Source organism: Oryctolagus cuniculus, chromosome 10 (assembly GCF_964237555.1).
Source record: "Oryctolagus cuniculus chromosome 10, mOryCun1.1, whole genome shotgun sequence".
NCBI classification, from domain to species: domain Eukaryota; kingdom Metazoa; phylum Chordata; class Mammalia; order Lagomorpha; family Leporidae; genus Oryctolagus; species Oryctolagus cuniculus.
In genome coordinates this window covers 2935302-2950856 of record NC_091441.1, presented here as the reverse complement: position 1 = coordinate 2950856, position 15555 = coordinate 2935302, and the positions used below count along the sequence as shown (strand labels likewise).

The 15555-nt window shown below is 52.0% G+C and overlaps 1 long non-coding RNA gene across 1 annotated transcript; it reads right to left on the bottom strand.

Moving 5' to 3' along the window:
* Positions 1-6802: 6802 nt before the first annotated feature.
* LOC127492267 (uncharacterized) lies at positions 6803-8910 on the bottom strand. The gene is made up of 3 exons (XR_007921405.2): positions 8793-8910; positions 7371-7532; positions 6803-7071 (listed from the first exon to the last, which is right to left on the bottom strand). It is a non-coding gene; the product is annotated as an uncharacterized lncRNA (long non-coding RNA).
* Between the last annotated feature and the right edge of the window lie 6645 nt (positions 8911-15555).

Sequence of the window (15555 nt, the reverse complement as noted above, 5' to 3'; positions counted from 1 at the left end):
GGGGAACTCTGGACCAAGAAGTTGGCGTGAACATCGGGCCACGACCAAAGGCATCCTCAGGGGGGGCATGAGCAAAACAAAGCAAAACCCGAAGTGCACAGGCCGGCGACACCACGGCCCGCCTCCGCCCTGCGATGATAAACCAAGGCCAGCCGCAGCAGGAAGTGAGGCGGCGTGAGAGGGCGTCCAGGGGCTGGACCGCAGAGAGCGTCAAACACCAGACACAGCCCGGCCATGTGCACGCACGCGACAGCGGCTAGGTGTGCAAGGCCACCGGGGCTCAAAGACAGGAGGCTACAAGGATACAAGACAAGAGCTGGGGTGGGGGCGCGGTACGGGGAGCGTCTGGCCACCAGGATGCCTGGGTTCCACTCCCGGCTGCACCTTCTCATCACCGGTGATGCCCGAGCATTCGGGCCATTGCCAGGTTTCTGGAAGTTTTCTTTAGTCTCTGTCCGACCTAGACCAGTGGTCTCCCAACGAATGTGAGCAGCACACCTTTAACATCGTTCACAGAGCCCCGGAGTGTAGAACACACGACTGCAAAGGTGTGGAGACTGAAAGGAGGGGCAGCTCCCACTTAGTCTCCCTCCGCCCCAGGCCTGGCTCTGGACACCCCAGGACAGCCGGAGAAGCCATCGCAGACCAGGAGCAGCGGCCAGCGCGCCCCCGCCGGGGAGCTCGAGCAAGCACCAGCGGTGGCCTTCAACCTCCTCCTCGGCTGAGTTCCTGGGCACACCCCTCCGCTTCGGGTCAAGTCGTCGCCTGCTGCCTCCTTGTCCCCCAAGATCAAGTTCTGAAGGGGACACTCCTGCCGTGACAGGCGGCAGTAAATCCTGGGCGCATTTGTGTCTTCCAGGCCTTAAATCATAATGTGTGTGTGCGTGTGAGTGTGTGTGTGCGTGCGCATTCAGTTCTATAAATTAAATACAGGAATCATATTTTGTGGACTTTTTTTTATTAAGAAAGAGGTAGAGTCACAGGGCTCAGCGTAAGCACCCATTCTCTGTAGAAATCAATCTCCCGCTTTTATAAACTCCCAAATTATACTCATAAAGCAGCGGCCTGCAGCAGCGCCGTCAGTCATGATAAAGCTATCAGTCTGAGATTTATTGTGAGTTTTCCTTTCATGTATTCAATGGAAAACATCCCACAGGTGTGCTTATATTACCAGAGATAGATGAAGATTAATTGTGTGTCCAGGCGCTGAAATGCATTGACATATTTTCCAAGATTTAAGTCGTGTTAAGTCTAATGTTTTTTCAGTTTTGTTTTGTTTTCGTTTAAGAACTGTCCAGAACACTCACTCACGCAGAGAAGGGACTCGGGGAAGGGCGGGCCGCCTCTCACTTCCCTCTAGGACACAGAGGGCAGTGGCCACACCGAGGCCCCAGGCTCTGTCTGCCGGGACCCCCTCCACCCCCAGCCCTGCACACCCGCCGCACTGGAAGTACTCCTGGAGTCTTACTTCTGTCACTGCCTGAGATCCAGCAGGAGGGGCATCAGTCAGCAGTCAATACTCCCCCAGACAACTTCGACCGGAGCCTGGGGTCGGCACAGTGCCGTGGTGCAGCGGGTTCAACCGGCGCTCTCGGCACCAGCACCCGGGATCAGAGCACCAGCTCCAGTCCCGGCTGCTCCGCTTCCTGTTCAGCTTCTCACTAATGCACCTTGAAAAGCAGTGGAAGAAGGGCCAAGGGCCAGGGGCCCTTATGGCAATGGCTGCTCAGCGGCTGCAGCACCTGCCCACTGCTGACCAGCCAGGCTCTCCGCCACGCAGGCAGAACGCGTGCTGATGGATGTCGGTTAAGATGAACAAGATGACAGGAAGTGCCGCTCTCTTGGAAGATACAGATGTTTGTAAATATTTTGAAAGAAACAGATGATTGTGTTTCCTTAATATGTCATTTGTGTTTTAAGATTATGTAAATGAATTAATTCTTTAAAAACTCATGGCTGCATACATTAGAATTCTGGAAATAGAATCTTCTGATCAGCTTGCATTGTTTCCCCTCAAAACATGGCTAAAAAATTCTTCTAAAGACACATCTTTCAATTATTTTGCTGGTGCAGCCAACTGACGCAGGGCGGGTAAGAGTTTAGTAGCCAGAGTTCAAGGAGACATTTCCGTAAAAGTTCAAACAGCTCTGAGACGCTAACGTATGACGTAATTAAGCCCAGCTCCTGATACAGCTGTTCCAGTTGGAGTTAAGCACCTGGGCAGAGGTGTGGTTCGTCATTTTAAGATAAGAAAGCCCCTGGGAGCCAGATAGTAAAATGAACCGGACTCTAGAATGGTTTCAGAGTTTCAAAACCAAGAAGGCACCGCTCTTCCTGTATTGTCATTAGTAATTTTATGCTGGTCACATAAATCTCACTTAAATTGTTGCTTCTAATTATCTCTTTTTAAGACTCTTTTTGTGGGCCCCGCCTTGTGGTACGGCAGGTTAAGCCCTGCCTGAGAGCCGCATCTGGTCCACGTCCCGGCTGCTCCACCGTGGATCCAGCTCCCTGCTGTGGCCTGGGAAAGCAGTGGACGATGGCCCCAAGTCCTTGGGCCCTACACCCACGTGGGAGACCTGGAGGAAGCTCCCGGCTCCTGGTTTTATCCTGGCCCAACTCCTGTGGCTGCACACATTCGGGGAGTGAACCAGCAGGTGGAAGATTCATTCTCTCCCTCTCTCTCTCCCTCTTTCCCTCTCTCTCTCTCTCTCTCTCCCTCTCTCCCTCATTCTCTCCCTCTCTCTGTATGTGTATGTGTCTCCCTCCCTCTGTAACCTGTGACTCTGACTTTCAAATAAATAAAAAATAAATCTTTTTTAAAAGCCTCTCTTGGTGAATGTTTAATGACAGCACTGATGTATAACTGACAGATACTGAGCAAGTTCTCAAAATGTCGGCTTCACGTCCTTATGTTGCAAGTTGTGGACATTATGTTTTGTATACACACACATACATGTGCATATACACACATATGTTAGTGCGCCTCCTGCTTTGCGTCCCTGACACCTCCGGCTCCCCCTGACCCAGGCGGCCCTGGGCCCGCGGTCAGGGAGGCGGGGGACTGCCGGGAGCCTGTTGTGCCCTGCTCGCCCTGGAACTCGCTGCCCTGGAGAGCGTGGCCAAGCCGCCTGCTTGCTGTCCTGCGCTGCGGGTCTGCTGCTTGGACGCGGTTCCGGGGACGGCGGCGGCGCGCTCAGCGGCGTGGGCGTGGGCGCGGGGCCGGGCGTGGGTACGGGGGATCTTCGCTTCGTTCCCACACCCTCAGGCAGGGGACAAGACAGCCACGGCACGGCCACCCTGTCCTCTTCCTCGTTCACTGCCTCTACTCGAAGCAGGGAGTTGAAAGACGGCGGTTGCGGAGTGGCAGCCGAAGTGCTGGCCAACAGTGCCGTCCGCGTGTGCGCACGGAGCCCCGGCTGCAGACCCCGGCCATGGCCAGACAAGGGGCACTGAGCCTGCAGCCTGGGGTTCCCTGGGCACTGCGGGGAGGTTCGGCTGTGCGGGTGGCGGGGGTCCCCTCCCGCATACCTCAGTCCCCACGGCGCGTCCAGGGAGGGGACGGCGGATCCCAGCCCTGGACACCCCGACCCTGCGGGGCGCCGGGGCCGCCTCGCTTCTGACCTCAGACCGGGCCGTTCAGCAAGAAGCAGGTCGGTCGCTCTTCTCCGAGCTGACCCTTCCTGATTTTGTAACTGTTGTACATTTACTGCAATTTCACAAAACGAACCGCGGTTTCCTTATAAAAGCTGTTAAGACGGGCTGAACCCGAGGGCCAACTCCAGCTATCTGGTGTTTTGTCACTGAGCGGCTGAAAACCTCTGAGTGTTCTTGTCTAGGGTAACTTCATCTACCCCCGGGCACGGGCACTGGCCGACTTCTGTGGTCTGCTCCGGGTTCGGGTCGAGGTGAACGCCTGGGTCCCTGGCCAGTCCTCTGCTGTGTTAGGAGGGTGCTGAGCCACCTGCCAGGGCCGGGGCGACCCCATGACCGGTCACAGAGCACCGTGAGAACACAGAGTGCTCCTGTGGTGTGAGAGTGCGGGGAGGAGTATTCCAGAACCAGTCGCTTACTTATTTCAGCTCCAGGGAGGAGCAGAGAGACACATCGTAGGGGATTCTCAAGTCCAGCAGTCCCTGGGGACAACTCAGATGCGAGCCATACAATTTCGTTTGGACTGGTCCAATTCCAGGTTAAAAATAAATAGGGTCTTATGAAAGAGTTTCTATTTGATAACGGCTGCTTTCATACTTCCAGAATATTCTAGAGTTGTCTTAGACATCAGATTATGATAAATCATAATCTCATTCAAAAATACCTGACAGAACTTGCCTTTCAGGACGCACACACAGAACACTGGAAACAGGAAGCACACAAACAGAAAGGGAGACGAACTTGAACTTGCCGGCAGGGCGGCTGAGTCAGTAGTCAGCCAGCAGGACTTAAAGCAGCAGTTGCCTGCCCGATTATAATCACAGCCGCAGTTTAAATACGTCACGTGATTGCACAGCGCATGTGCCGTGAGCCTCTTGGGGACCATGGTGGGGACACAGCACTGAGGTCGTCCTGGCTCGAGCTGTGAGCTCACCTTTACCCACAAGATGGAACCTGCTGGTCCTTAGGCTACTTCCCAAAGGATGTGTGAGCTGGACCTCCTGCTAGACTTGGGAGAACATCTCAATTCCTTTTTTTTAAAGGTTTATTTGCTTATTTGAAAGGCAGAGTTACACAGAGAGAGAAGGAGAGGCAGAGAGAGAGAGAGAGGTCTTCCATCCACTGGTTCACTTCCCAGTTGGCCACAACGGCCAGAACTGAGCCAGTCTGAAGCCAGGAGCCAGGAGCTTCTTCCAGGTCTCCCATGTGGGTGCAGGGGCCCAAGGACTTGGGCCATCTTCTACTGCTTTCCCAGGCCACACAGAGAGCTGGATCGGAAGTGGAGCGACTGGGTCTTGAACCGGCGCCCCTATGCGATGCCAGCACTGCTGGCGGATGCTTTACCTGCTCCCCCACAGCCCGGCCCCAAGAGTACAGCTCATGTTCACCTCTGCTCAGTATTTGTAGAGCAGAATTTGTCTCCTCGTGGACTTTCATTGTCTCATTTCTCTGTGCATCTGTCTCTTAGCTCTAATTCAGTACTGACGTGTCTTCAGGAATATAAGCTATGGGGGCTGGTGCCATGGCTCACTTGGTTAATCCTCCGCCTGCAGCACTGGCATCCCATATGGGCGCTGGGTTCTGTCCTGGTTGCTCCTCTTCCAGTCCAGCTCTCTTCTGTGACCAGGAGGGCAGTGGAGGATGGCCCATGTGCTTGGGGTGTGCACCCCATGGGAGACCAGGAGAAGCACCTGGCTCCTGGCTTTAGATCGGCGGCGCAGCGTGCCTACCATAGCGGCCATTTGGGGGGTGAACCAACGGAAGGAAGACCTTTCTCTCTGTCTCTCTCACTAACTAACTCTGTCAAATAAATTATAAAAAAGAATATAAGCTATGATGATCCCAAAAAAATTAAGAGCACAACTCAAACTGTTCTTTTTGTCTGAATGCTAATGCTAAGAGTTAACAAAATAGAATGTGTGTTTGCCCAAACGTGTGTGTTCCAATCAGTTAAACAGAGAACTTTATAATTAGAAACATTGAAGCAGGCACTGAAGGCTGAAGCAAACATTTAAAAACCAGAGGACACTGAGTCTGCAGTTCATTCCCTCTCTCTGCGGACCCAAAGTTGGGGAGAAGGAAACGAGCACTTAGTCTTCACCACGGTAGTTAAAGGAAGAAACTGTAGCCCCGGTTTATGAACGAGGAGGCCAAGGTCAAGGGAGGTTAAGAGGCCCGTGTTTGATTGTGGACCCTGGGTCTGCCGCCTCCTCCTCCACACCTCAGCTCTTTTCATTTTTGATTAAAACCGAATCACGGGGGGTGGGTGCAAAGGTCAACAGAGCCGTCCCCTCCCCTCCTGTGCACTGTGCCGCTGTCCTCAACTGCAATCCAGAAATACGAAATGGAAAATTCCAGAGAAAAGCAATTCCTAAGTTCTGAATTATTTTTATTACAGCACTTTGCTATAATTCTTGTTTTATTATTATTGCTAATCTCTTATTGTGTTACTTTATGAATTAGACTTTATCTCTGATGAAGAAACGTAGTCTCTCTGGGGTTCTGTACTCTCGACGGCTTCGGGCGTCCATGGGCACCTTGCATGCTGCCCCGCTGTGGACCCGGGGCCACTCCCGCACTGTCTCTGTCAATCGGTGTGAGACGGGAGCGGCTGCGAGGCGCTGGGTCGCACCTGCGATGTGCGTCTGTGGCTGCTACCTGCCGCTTTGTTAACGGGGGAGAACGCAAGCGTCCCCCCACCCCCGCCTGGCAGCACTGCCTGCGCAGACAAGCAAACAGTCTTAACCCCAATTGCGTTTACTTCCTCGGGAAACAGAATGGGCTTGATTTTGTCCTTTAGACATAACCTAATGACAGAGCAATATTGAAAGTAAGCAATTGCCTGAAGTCCCTTTCAATTCACAGCATCCAATATGTCTCATATAAAATAATAAAGTGTTCCTAGAAATATTAGAAGAAACACCATTATTTAATTACCATAAGGCCTTCCGGGACAGAAATAAAACATGATTTAGGTGGATGCACGGTGGGGGCGGGGCCCAGATAGGGACTGAAAACACATTACACAGATGAGACGTGAAATGCGGGTGAGGAGCGGGCAGATTTGGGGCCAGCAGCACAATGATGGATGAAATGCTGAAATAGAATAAAATAATGGAAAAGAAGAAATAAACTCCACAATGATATTTTGTTTTATTGAGGCAGAAACAATAGCGAAATCGAGAAGGGCCAACAGTGCTTCCAGGATTAAATAATGATTTTCAAGACCAACAGGGAAAGAGACAAGGAGGAAACTTTTTAATTTCATTTCTCGTAAGATGGCGAATTGTTTCAGTGGCTCAGATTAGTTAAGCTCTGGGTCGGATTGCACGGGCAGTGAGACTTAGATGGGCAGAGATAGGACAGCAGGCAAGTAACAACAGCTTATACTGGCAGGGGACTTCTTCCGCAGAGAGACTGGCCAAGAAAATATTAAATAAGAAATAAGTATGCATGGAGCTCAAACATTTTGCAACGAAGTAAGCTTAACTTTTTGTTCTATTTTTCACTAACACTTTGAAATATGATGGTGCACACAACTGCTTAGTAACCAGGAACTGAAGGTTGCCAGGACACAGACTTACCAACCTCAGCGGCTTCCCTCTGGAGGGCTGAGAGCCGCAGACATGGGGACACGCAGGGGTTGAAGTTGAAGGTCACAGCTGCAAAGTTGTGGGCAAGGTGACTCACACGGACGCTGAGCTGAGAAAACCCACCTGCAAGCAGCTGCAGCCCACAAGGAACCACGGGCCGTGTCTGCTTCTCCCCGCCGCAGGCCTCTGTCTGAAGATGCGAGCCCCCAGCACTGCACGCGAGTGCGGGATGCTCCGGTCACCACACGGTCGGCCTCCGCAGAGGCTGCTCCCTCAGTTGCTTCCCTGGTTAAAAGCAAAATTACAGCTTGTTTAATTTGAAACAAAATGCACAGTTGAAATGTAAATGAATTTTAAAGTACATAAAGGCTCTTCTAAATGCTGAGTAGCAATTTTGTTAAGCCACCCGTAGAGGTGAATGACAGCCAGCAAACCTCTCCAAGGGCATAGAGTTACCGCAGCACCTGGAGTGGCAGAGGTCGGCCTCTCGCTCCCACCAGGGGTTCCTCGAGTGTCACCTGACGGGTGCCGGGCACCTTGCTGGACACTGAGGCAAAGACAGAGACCGTACCTGGTGCTCCATTCACCCACACGCCTGAAGGAAGGTTCCAGAACAGCAGCTGGTCCCGCAAGGGGGAGGCTGATGGGGTCCCAGCCCCCCGCACACAGCGGGTCTCCCTTACAACCTTCCAGACAACTCCAAGGGTGTCAGCAATGCTCTCAGGAACCCGGGAGCCGGGCAGGCGATGCTGTCTTGTCCGCGCAGGACAAACCGAACTTGGGAGGCAGACATGCACATGGGGAGAGGCTCAAAGGTTTGAGGTTTTCAGGTCTTTCCACGTAGCAAAACGTCCTGGTGGGTGGGGATGCCCCTGGAGGGTGGAAGGTCCCGGAAGACGAGAAGGACGAGGAACGCGAGAGCAGCCTCCAGGCGTGCGCCGGCGTGCCCGTGGGCAGGGGACTGCCTCCTGTGGCCGAGGAGGAGAGCAGGCATGTGTCGGCGTGCCCGTGGGCAGGGGACTGCCTCCTGTGGCCGAGGAGGAGAGCAGGCATGTGTCGGCGTGCCCGTGGGCAGGGGACTGCCTCCTGTGGCCGAGGAGGAGAGCAGGCATGTGTCGGCGTGCCCGTGGGCAGGGGACTGCCTCCTGTGGCCGAGGAGGAGAGCAGGCGTGTGTCGGCGTGCCCGTGGGCAGGGGACTGTCTCCTGAGGCCGAGGAGGATCACTAAGGCGTCTCACAGCTGGACATTTCCTCTCAGAGGTCAGTGTTTCTCTAGGGGCTGGACGGGAGGTGGACCTGGGATGCTGCCGCTACAAACACCTGCCACCGTCTGCAGCCATAAGGCCCTGCCTGGCAGCCATGGCCCTGCCCACCGCTGGCACCCGCCTTCCTGGGGTCCTCCTGCCCCTCCGTGTCCGGCCCAGGAGCTGGAACTTCTGCAGCTGGGCGGCTGCCCCGGCCAGTACGGCCAATTCTTTCCCCTGCGCCCCAAGCCCGAGGCCTGGGCGGCTCAGCACATCCCCTCGCAGCGCCCAGGGAGACGCACCTCTCACGGAGCAGCCCCTGTTCCTCTCTGGTTTTAATTCAGCTGTGTTCTTTCCCGTAAGCTGGAAATTCTTGCCCAGGTTTCATTCCTTAATGTTACTGACCTCAATAAAACTGGGAAAAAAAAAATCCAGCCAGATCAAAGAGACAGCCAGAAACCGAATCAAGCATTATGCATAGAATTTTATATTTGACGGATATAATAACAATGCAAAACAAGGAGAAAAGGAAGGGTTACTGGACAAGCAATGTACACATGGCGTGAAGTGCAGAAATAGCTCCCTTCACAACACGCACCGGGATAAGTTCTGAGCTGATCACATAAGTGTGTGAACACCAGATCACAAAAAAGAGGGGAAACCCTGCAGTGCATGACCCCTGGTTAGAGCAGACACTACCAGAGCGGGGCTCGGTGTGGTGGCTGAGACGAGGCTTGGGACGCCCGCAGCCCACACGCGAGTGCCCGGGGGTCGGGTCTCAGCTCTGCTCGCCACCAGCTGCCTGCTGCTGCACACCCTGGGAGGAGGCTGTGACAGCCCGAGCAGCTGGGTTCCAGCCACTCGTGTGGGGCACCTGCGTGGAGTTCCCAGCTCGTGGCTTCAGCCTGGCCCAGTCGTGGGTCTTGTAGGCATTTGGGGAGTGAACCATCAGATGGACTCTCTCTCTCTCACTCATTCTTTCAATAAATAAGATAAAGAAATAAAAATTTTACAAGTACTTTTCCATACATTAAATTATTGAAAGAAACCACAAAGAAAATTATTCTAAACTTGATTACCCAGGATTAATCTGCTTCCTACTGTCCATAAATGCCTTAAATAAAATTTTAATTTTGACTTTTCAGGAAAAGAACAGTTGGGAAAATATTTTCAACAAACTGATAGAGAATAACATTTAAAGAGTTCAAAGGCTTATTTTCGGAAGAAAGAGATTCCAGAGTAGGGATGTCCAATAAGAGGAAATGTTTTGGCATAGAGGATAATTTATAACAACTGTATGGAAAATGCTTGATTGTATGAAAATTCTAAACTGGAAAATTGGGAAACAAAGTGAATGTTACAGTCTTGCTAAGCTACCACATAAGTGATTTGACAATAGGAATAAAATAAAATATTTCATGTCATTTGTCTTCAACATTTAATTTTTATTTAGAATCAGTGTGAAATATGTTTCCAATCATATTCATCATCTTTTAAAGAATTGTGAGACACTGGTGGCTCGCTCCTTGCTCAGGGCAGGAAGCAGCTCACTACAGGTGCACCTGTGGCCCCCAAGGATCACGCCGTGGGCCGATGGTGGGCACAGTGGGCGATGCCACGTGGGAGGTCTGCGTCCCACAGCACAGCGCCTGGGCGCCAGTCTCGGCTCCACTTCCGATTCCAGCTTCCCCTGATGTGCACATCTGGGAGGCGGCAGAAGATGGCGGAAGTACATGGTCCTGCAACCCGTTTGGGAGACCCAGATGGAGTCCTGGCTCCTTGCCGTGGCCTGACCCAGTCCTGGCTGCTGCAAGCATTTGGGGAGTGAACCAGCTGATGAGAGCTCCCTCCCTCTGCCTCCCTATCTGCCTTTCAAATGAAAGAAAACCAAACGGTAAAACAACCTGGAAAGACAGTACTCAGCCATGTGGAGGAGCCCTCATCTATGATGCTGAGAGCGTACTGGCAGAAGAAACACTGGCATGTAAAGTAAGACTTTTGGGTTCAGTGACAGGCGTGATTTCTGATTTTGCTTTATACTTATTGGTGTTTTCCAAACTTCCAAGAAGAAGATATGCTAATTTGAGAATTACAAGGGAATAATTAATAAGATAGAAGTATTACAGTTACTGCTGTGGGTGTAGTGCGACTTGAAGCCTCCTACTCCGTGGGTGGGAGCAGGAATTGATAAAATCCTCATAACAACAAGATACATATTATGACCTTGAACTTGACATTCCTGCCTCTGAAGCAGTGACTCCAGCTTTATAAAGATAGCCAAGCATAACACTGTGTATTAGAAAATGGAAATTCAATACTAAAAGTCGTGAAAAAATCCACAAAGAAAAATATCATTAAATATGACTCCACAGAAGTTCTTTATATCTATAAATACCATAAATAAAAATGTAACATCACTGTCTTAGGCAAATAGCATTATAGAATTATTTTATAAATATACAGTATGTTTGATAAATATTGTCATATTCCTTTTATAAACATCTATACATAATATGATGAATATATGTAATGTATCAATGAAGGATTGTTTTACAGTTAATTTATTGCAATAAAGATTCAAAATTCCTCTAGCTGCCCATAAAAAGGCTTTGGCTAGATCACTTTGGCCACTGATGCAATGGAGTGTGCATATGCTATAATATTGATACAAGGTTTACCAGAGAAGAAAATCTCAAGTCAAAACAATCAAGTGGAGAAAATCCTCAAGGAAACACAGGGACCTTAGGGAGTCTTTTTATGGAATCTCTTGGAACCTTTAACTTCACATTTTTATGCATCGCCAGATTTTTATCAAACTGTAATTGTATAACTGGAAATTGTGTTTGCTTTTTAAAAGTTCAAAGAAATGTTGATCGAGGTTGAAAGAGAAGGCTTGGGGGCCGGCGCTGTGGTGTAGCGGGTTAATGCCCTGGCCTGAAGCGCCGCCATCCCATATGGGCACCGGTTCTACTCCCAGCTGCTCCTCTTCCAATCCAGCTCTCTGCTATGGCCTGGGAGAGCAGTGGAAGATGGCCCAAGTGTTTGGGCCCTGCACCCACGTGGGAGACCCAGACAAAGCTCTTGGCTCCTGGCTTTGGATTGGCACAGCTCCAGCCATTGTGGTCCATTGAGGAGTGAACCAGTAGACGGAAGACCTCTCTCTCTCTCTCTCTCTCTGCCTCTCCTCTCTCTGTGTAACTCTGACTTTCAAATAAATAAATAAAATAAATCTTAAAAAAAAAAAAAAGAAATAGAAGGCTTACGTCATTCTACCACTAAACCAGGGCCAAGAGGGCTCAGGACAGCAGTATCAGCTGTCTGTCCATTTGCCCACTTAGAATGACTTTTGTGGGAGGAAGTTTTTAAACATTTTTGCTCCATTATTCATTAGAGGGCGTGCTAGGTGCACACTGGTGCTGGATATGTGGTTACACACACACACACACATCCACCCACACACACCCACACACACCCACACACCCACACCCAAACTTTGTTTCACACACATTGTGCCGTAAGGGAACACGTGCCTCGACAAGACTGCAGAGTTTCCTGGGATCGAGGAAGCGGCCCTGGGTGACACATGTCTTCGTATCTTGAGTGCATTTCCTCCATAGGCCATTTGAATAAAATAACTGCGTATGCTATCAACTCGCTAAATTATGTTCTGAATACAAACCATTAGGAAGGAAATAAAAGTGACACTTTTTAGTCCAACTGAAGAGCGATTTGGAGAGCGGGTGGTGCAGGCGGGCAGACCTTCCCAGGAGAGGCTGCGGCAGCCCCGGCACACGCGGCGCCCCGGGAACCTGGCTGCTGCCCACACTTGGCGTCTCAGCCGGAGGAGACCAAAGCTCAGCCCTAACTACTGTCTGACCCCAGAGCAAGGTTGACAGTGTGCCCCTCAGGTCATGGTTCTGGGATCGGGGCAAATTCTTATAAAGTCACCAATGTTAATAAGATGACCGCGTCACTGTAAGGTGCATTCCCTACATCCTAGAGATCACCCCATTTGTAGAATTGCGGGATGCGTCGAAAAAGCAACCCCGGAGTCGGATGAGCTGATTTGTAATCCTGGCTCCGTGATCGACCAAATGACTTTGGACAAGTCTCCAAGTACGTTTCCTTTCCTCATCCGTGAAATGGGTGAGCAACGGACATCTAGAAGTGTGCATCCGGGGGCTTCAATTTAGGAATCAGCTATAGCTGTTTGGTGAAAACGACAGCCAGTGGTAGACCCCAGAGTGTCTCGGGAAAGGAAGCTACACTGGCAGTTTTGGACCTGGCAGACACCCTGCGCTGGGAGCGAGGCACAGACACAGCCACACAGCCCCAGCCGTTCCAGGGATCCCTTCAGGTGACACAAGAGGAGCGACCACGAGCCTCCCGTGGAGCCGTGCTGCGGACGGCACCTGGGCACCGCGCCGGCCACGACAGCGGCCCCTGCAGGCTCAGCCAGACGCCCTGCTCTGCGAAGCTCCAGTCGGTATGGGAAGGAGCACTTCAGGACCCTGCGGTGGACTCAGTGGGGACGCAGAGGACCCCCGTGAAGTCAGTAGATGCCTGCTTGCTTCCCGCCGCAGAGCAATTAAAAGGAAGGGCGCACCACACACTGTGTGGAAAGCGTCACTACGGGAGTGGCCCAAGAAACACAGAGTGGACGCTGGCAGACCGCAGACGTGCTGCGTGCCCGCCAGCACACCAGGCTTGCAGTCAGTGCCTGGGAAGGGAACTGTTCTGCGTGCCCACACTAGCACGTAGCTGTAGTCGCAATCGTTTCCTTTAGAAGCATGATTGCTTGGGGTCTTTGGTACAGTAACTTGTCTGGCAACTTCACCGCGCCCCTCACTGTTTTCACGGGAACTCGGGATACAAGCCATCCCCTGGGTGTTGGGGCCAAGAAGAGACACTGCAGACCTGATCTGTGATTTATTAGGAAGGGATGTGACGCGTCCTCCCCTCCCCTCCCTCTTCTTCCCTCAACCCCTCCCTGCCCTGCACCCACGTGGGAGACCTGGGAGAAGCTCCTGGCTCCTGGCTCCTGGCTTCAGATAGGCCCAGCTCCGGCCAATGCAACCATCTGGGGAGTGAAACAGCAGATGGAAGACCTCTCTCTCTCTTTGCCTCTGCCTCTCTATAACTCTGACTTTCAAATAAATAAATGAATCTTTGAAGAAAAGAATAAAACAGAACATGCATATTTCCAAATCAACACCAAACCATAAGAAAGAAGACTACATTTATTATGTGTGTTTTCAAAGCTTTCAGAAATCCTTTTTATGGTAGATATATATCAAAGAAAACATATAGGCATGTAGGGAATAATGGAGACTGAAGCTTTTCCTAAAACCAGCAAGGGGAAAATTGCCTGAATCAGGGCCAGGGAAGGTTTAAATCCTACAATCTGAAAACCAGCTGTTCCCTGGCTAATAGCATGAAATCAAGGAATTGGCTCAGGGGTGGTGCCTGGGATACGCGGTACCCCTGGATACGGGGTAGCTACGCGTGGAGGAAGCTCTCACGTACTGTCTGTAGATGCTGGCCCATGGCTGCTGGGACCAGCACACAAGGTGGAAGACATGGCTGGACCTGGATTCGATGTTTCCTCAAGCAATAGATTCCAGATACAAACATGAGCAGCATGCGGTCTCCACCTTCCAGAGGCTTATAGTCAAGAGCGAGCAGAAAGCGAGCGAGGGAGTGAGTCTGTCTTTTCTCTCTGAACAATCAGACTGACGAGAACGACGAAGCAGCATGAGCAAAGAGGATGCTCACCAACACAAATATTAAGACCCGGGCCAAAGGCTCAACATTGCTTAACGACAGAAATGGCTTCTGGGCTGCGGCGTGGAAAGTTTTGTTGATGACCAGCATGCTGTCCTCGGGCTTGGAGAGAGCCTGCTCCCTGCTGCCGGGTGCAGGTGCTACCGGCTCTGTGTGCAGTGCCCCGAGGTTGCTCCTGAGAGACCACAGTCACGGCTGTGACACGCGAGAGTCGCATGGTGAAGAGCTTTGCCCAGCCAGGGTCCCGTCACTGGGGACCCGCATGGTACCCGCTGATGCAGTGCCACGGGCTGCCCTGGTCTCCTAACCCCGCTGGCGACGAGTGAGTTTGTGACACTTCTGGAGGCGCAGCTCGGGGGCGGCCAGTCCTGAAGACAGGCACTGCCAAGCTCGGCTTCCACGGGATGGCCAAACTCTGGCCCGGGCAGCCTCTCTCCGCCAGCGCAGTGTGCTCAGTCACAGCCATTTGTCATGTTCTCTGACCTGCTGGGAACGTGCACGCCACACGTCCCTTTAGGAGGGAACAATGGAGAAATTCAGATTGCTCACATCCAGCCATGGGCGGACGAGCTGGCGTGGTAACAGCAGCAGTGGAGCAGGGATCTGAGACTTCCGCTTCGGAGAAAGCTCCTCCCCGAGGGCATCGTGCCCTGACAGCAGAGGTGGCCGACGATGGAAAACATCTGCACCCGGTGCTGTGCTCTTGGGTTTGTCCTCCTGCATCACCGACAGTGGAGAAAGAGGCAGGAACAGAGGCGGGCTAGGTGTGAAAGACACGGGGCTCCGGGGGCAGCAGGTGCTTACGTCATGCATCACCATAGCAACTTCGCTCAGACAATAACAATCATGCTGGCAGAAGGTAGCTGACGTGCTTTCCTGATGGTTGATAGACAACGTCAGGGAAAAGATGAGGCAGAAGTGGAAAGACTTGCTCTTCCGATGGAGGCTTGCCCCGCATCCGTCCCTCTTCTTGATGTTTCCCCGCTCCACTCTGGACTTCTAGGAGGGAAGAAATCCCCCTTTGTGTCTTTGATGGAGCGAAAGCAGCTCTGGGCGCTTCCTCTCCCCCTCGCTTCTGTTGGGGAAGGGCTCCGCCGCTGCGTGCTTGACTCAGAAGGCAGCAGTGCGCGCATTTGGGAGGTGCAGCTCCCGGAGCAAGCTGGAACAACAGCAGAACAATGAAAACAGCCAGTCCGTGAGTGCAGCCCCAGAGTTCACCCCCACGCTGAAGGCTCAACAGGGGGAAGGCCTGCCTCTTCTTCCTCGCCTAAGCCCGGTCTC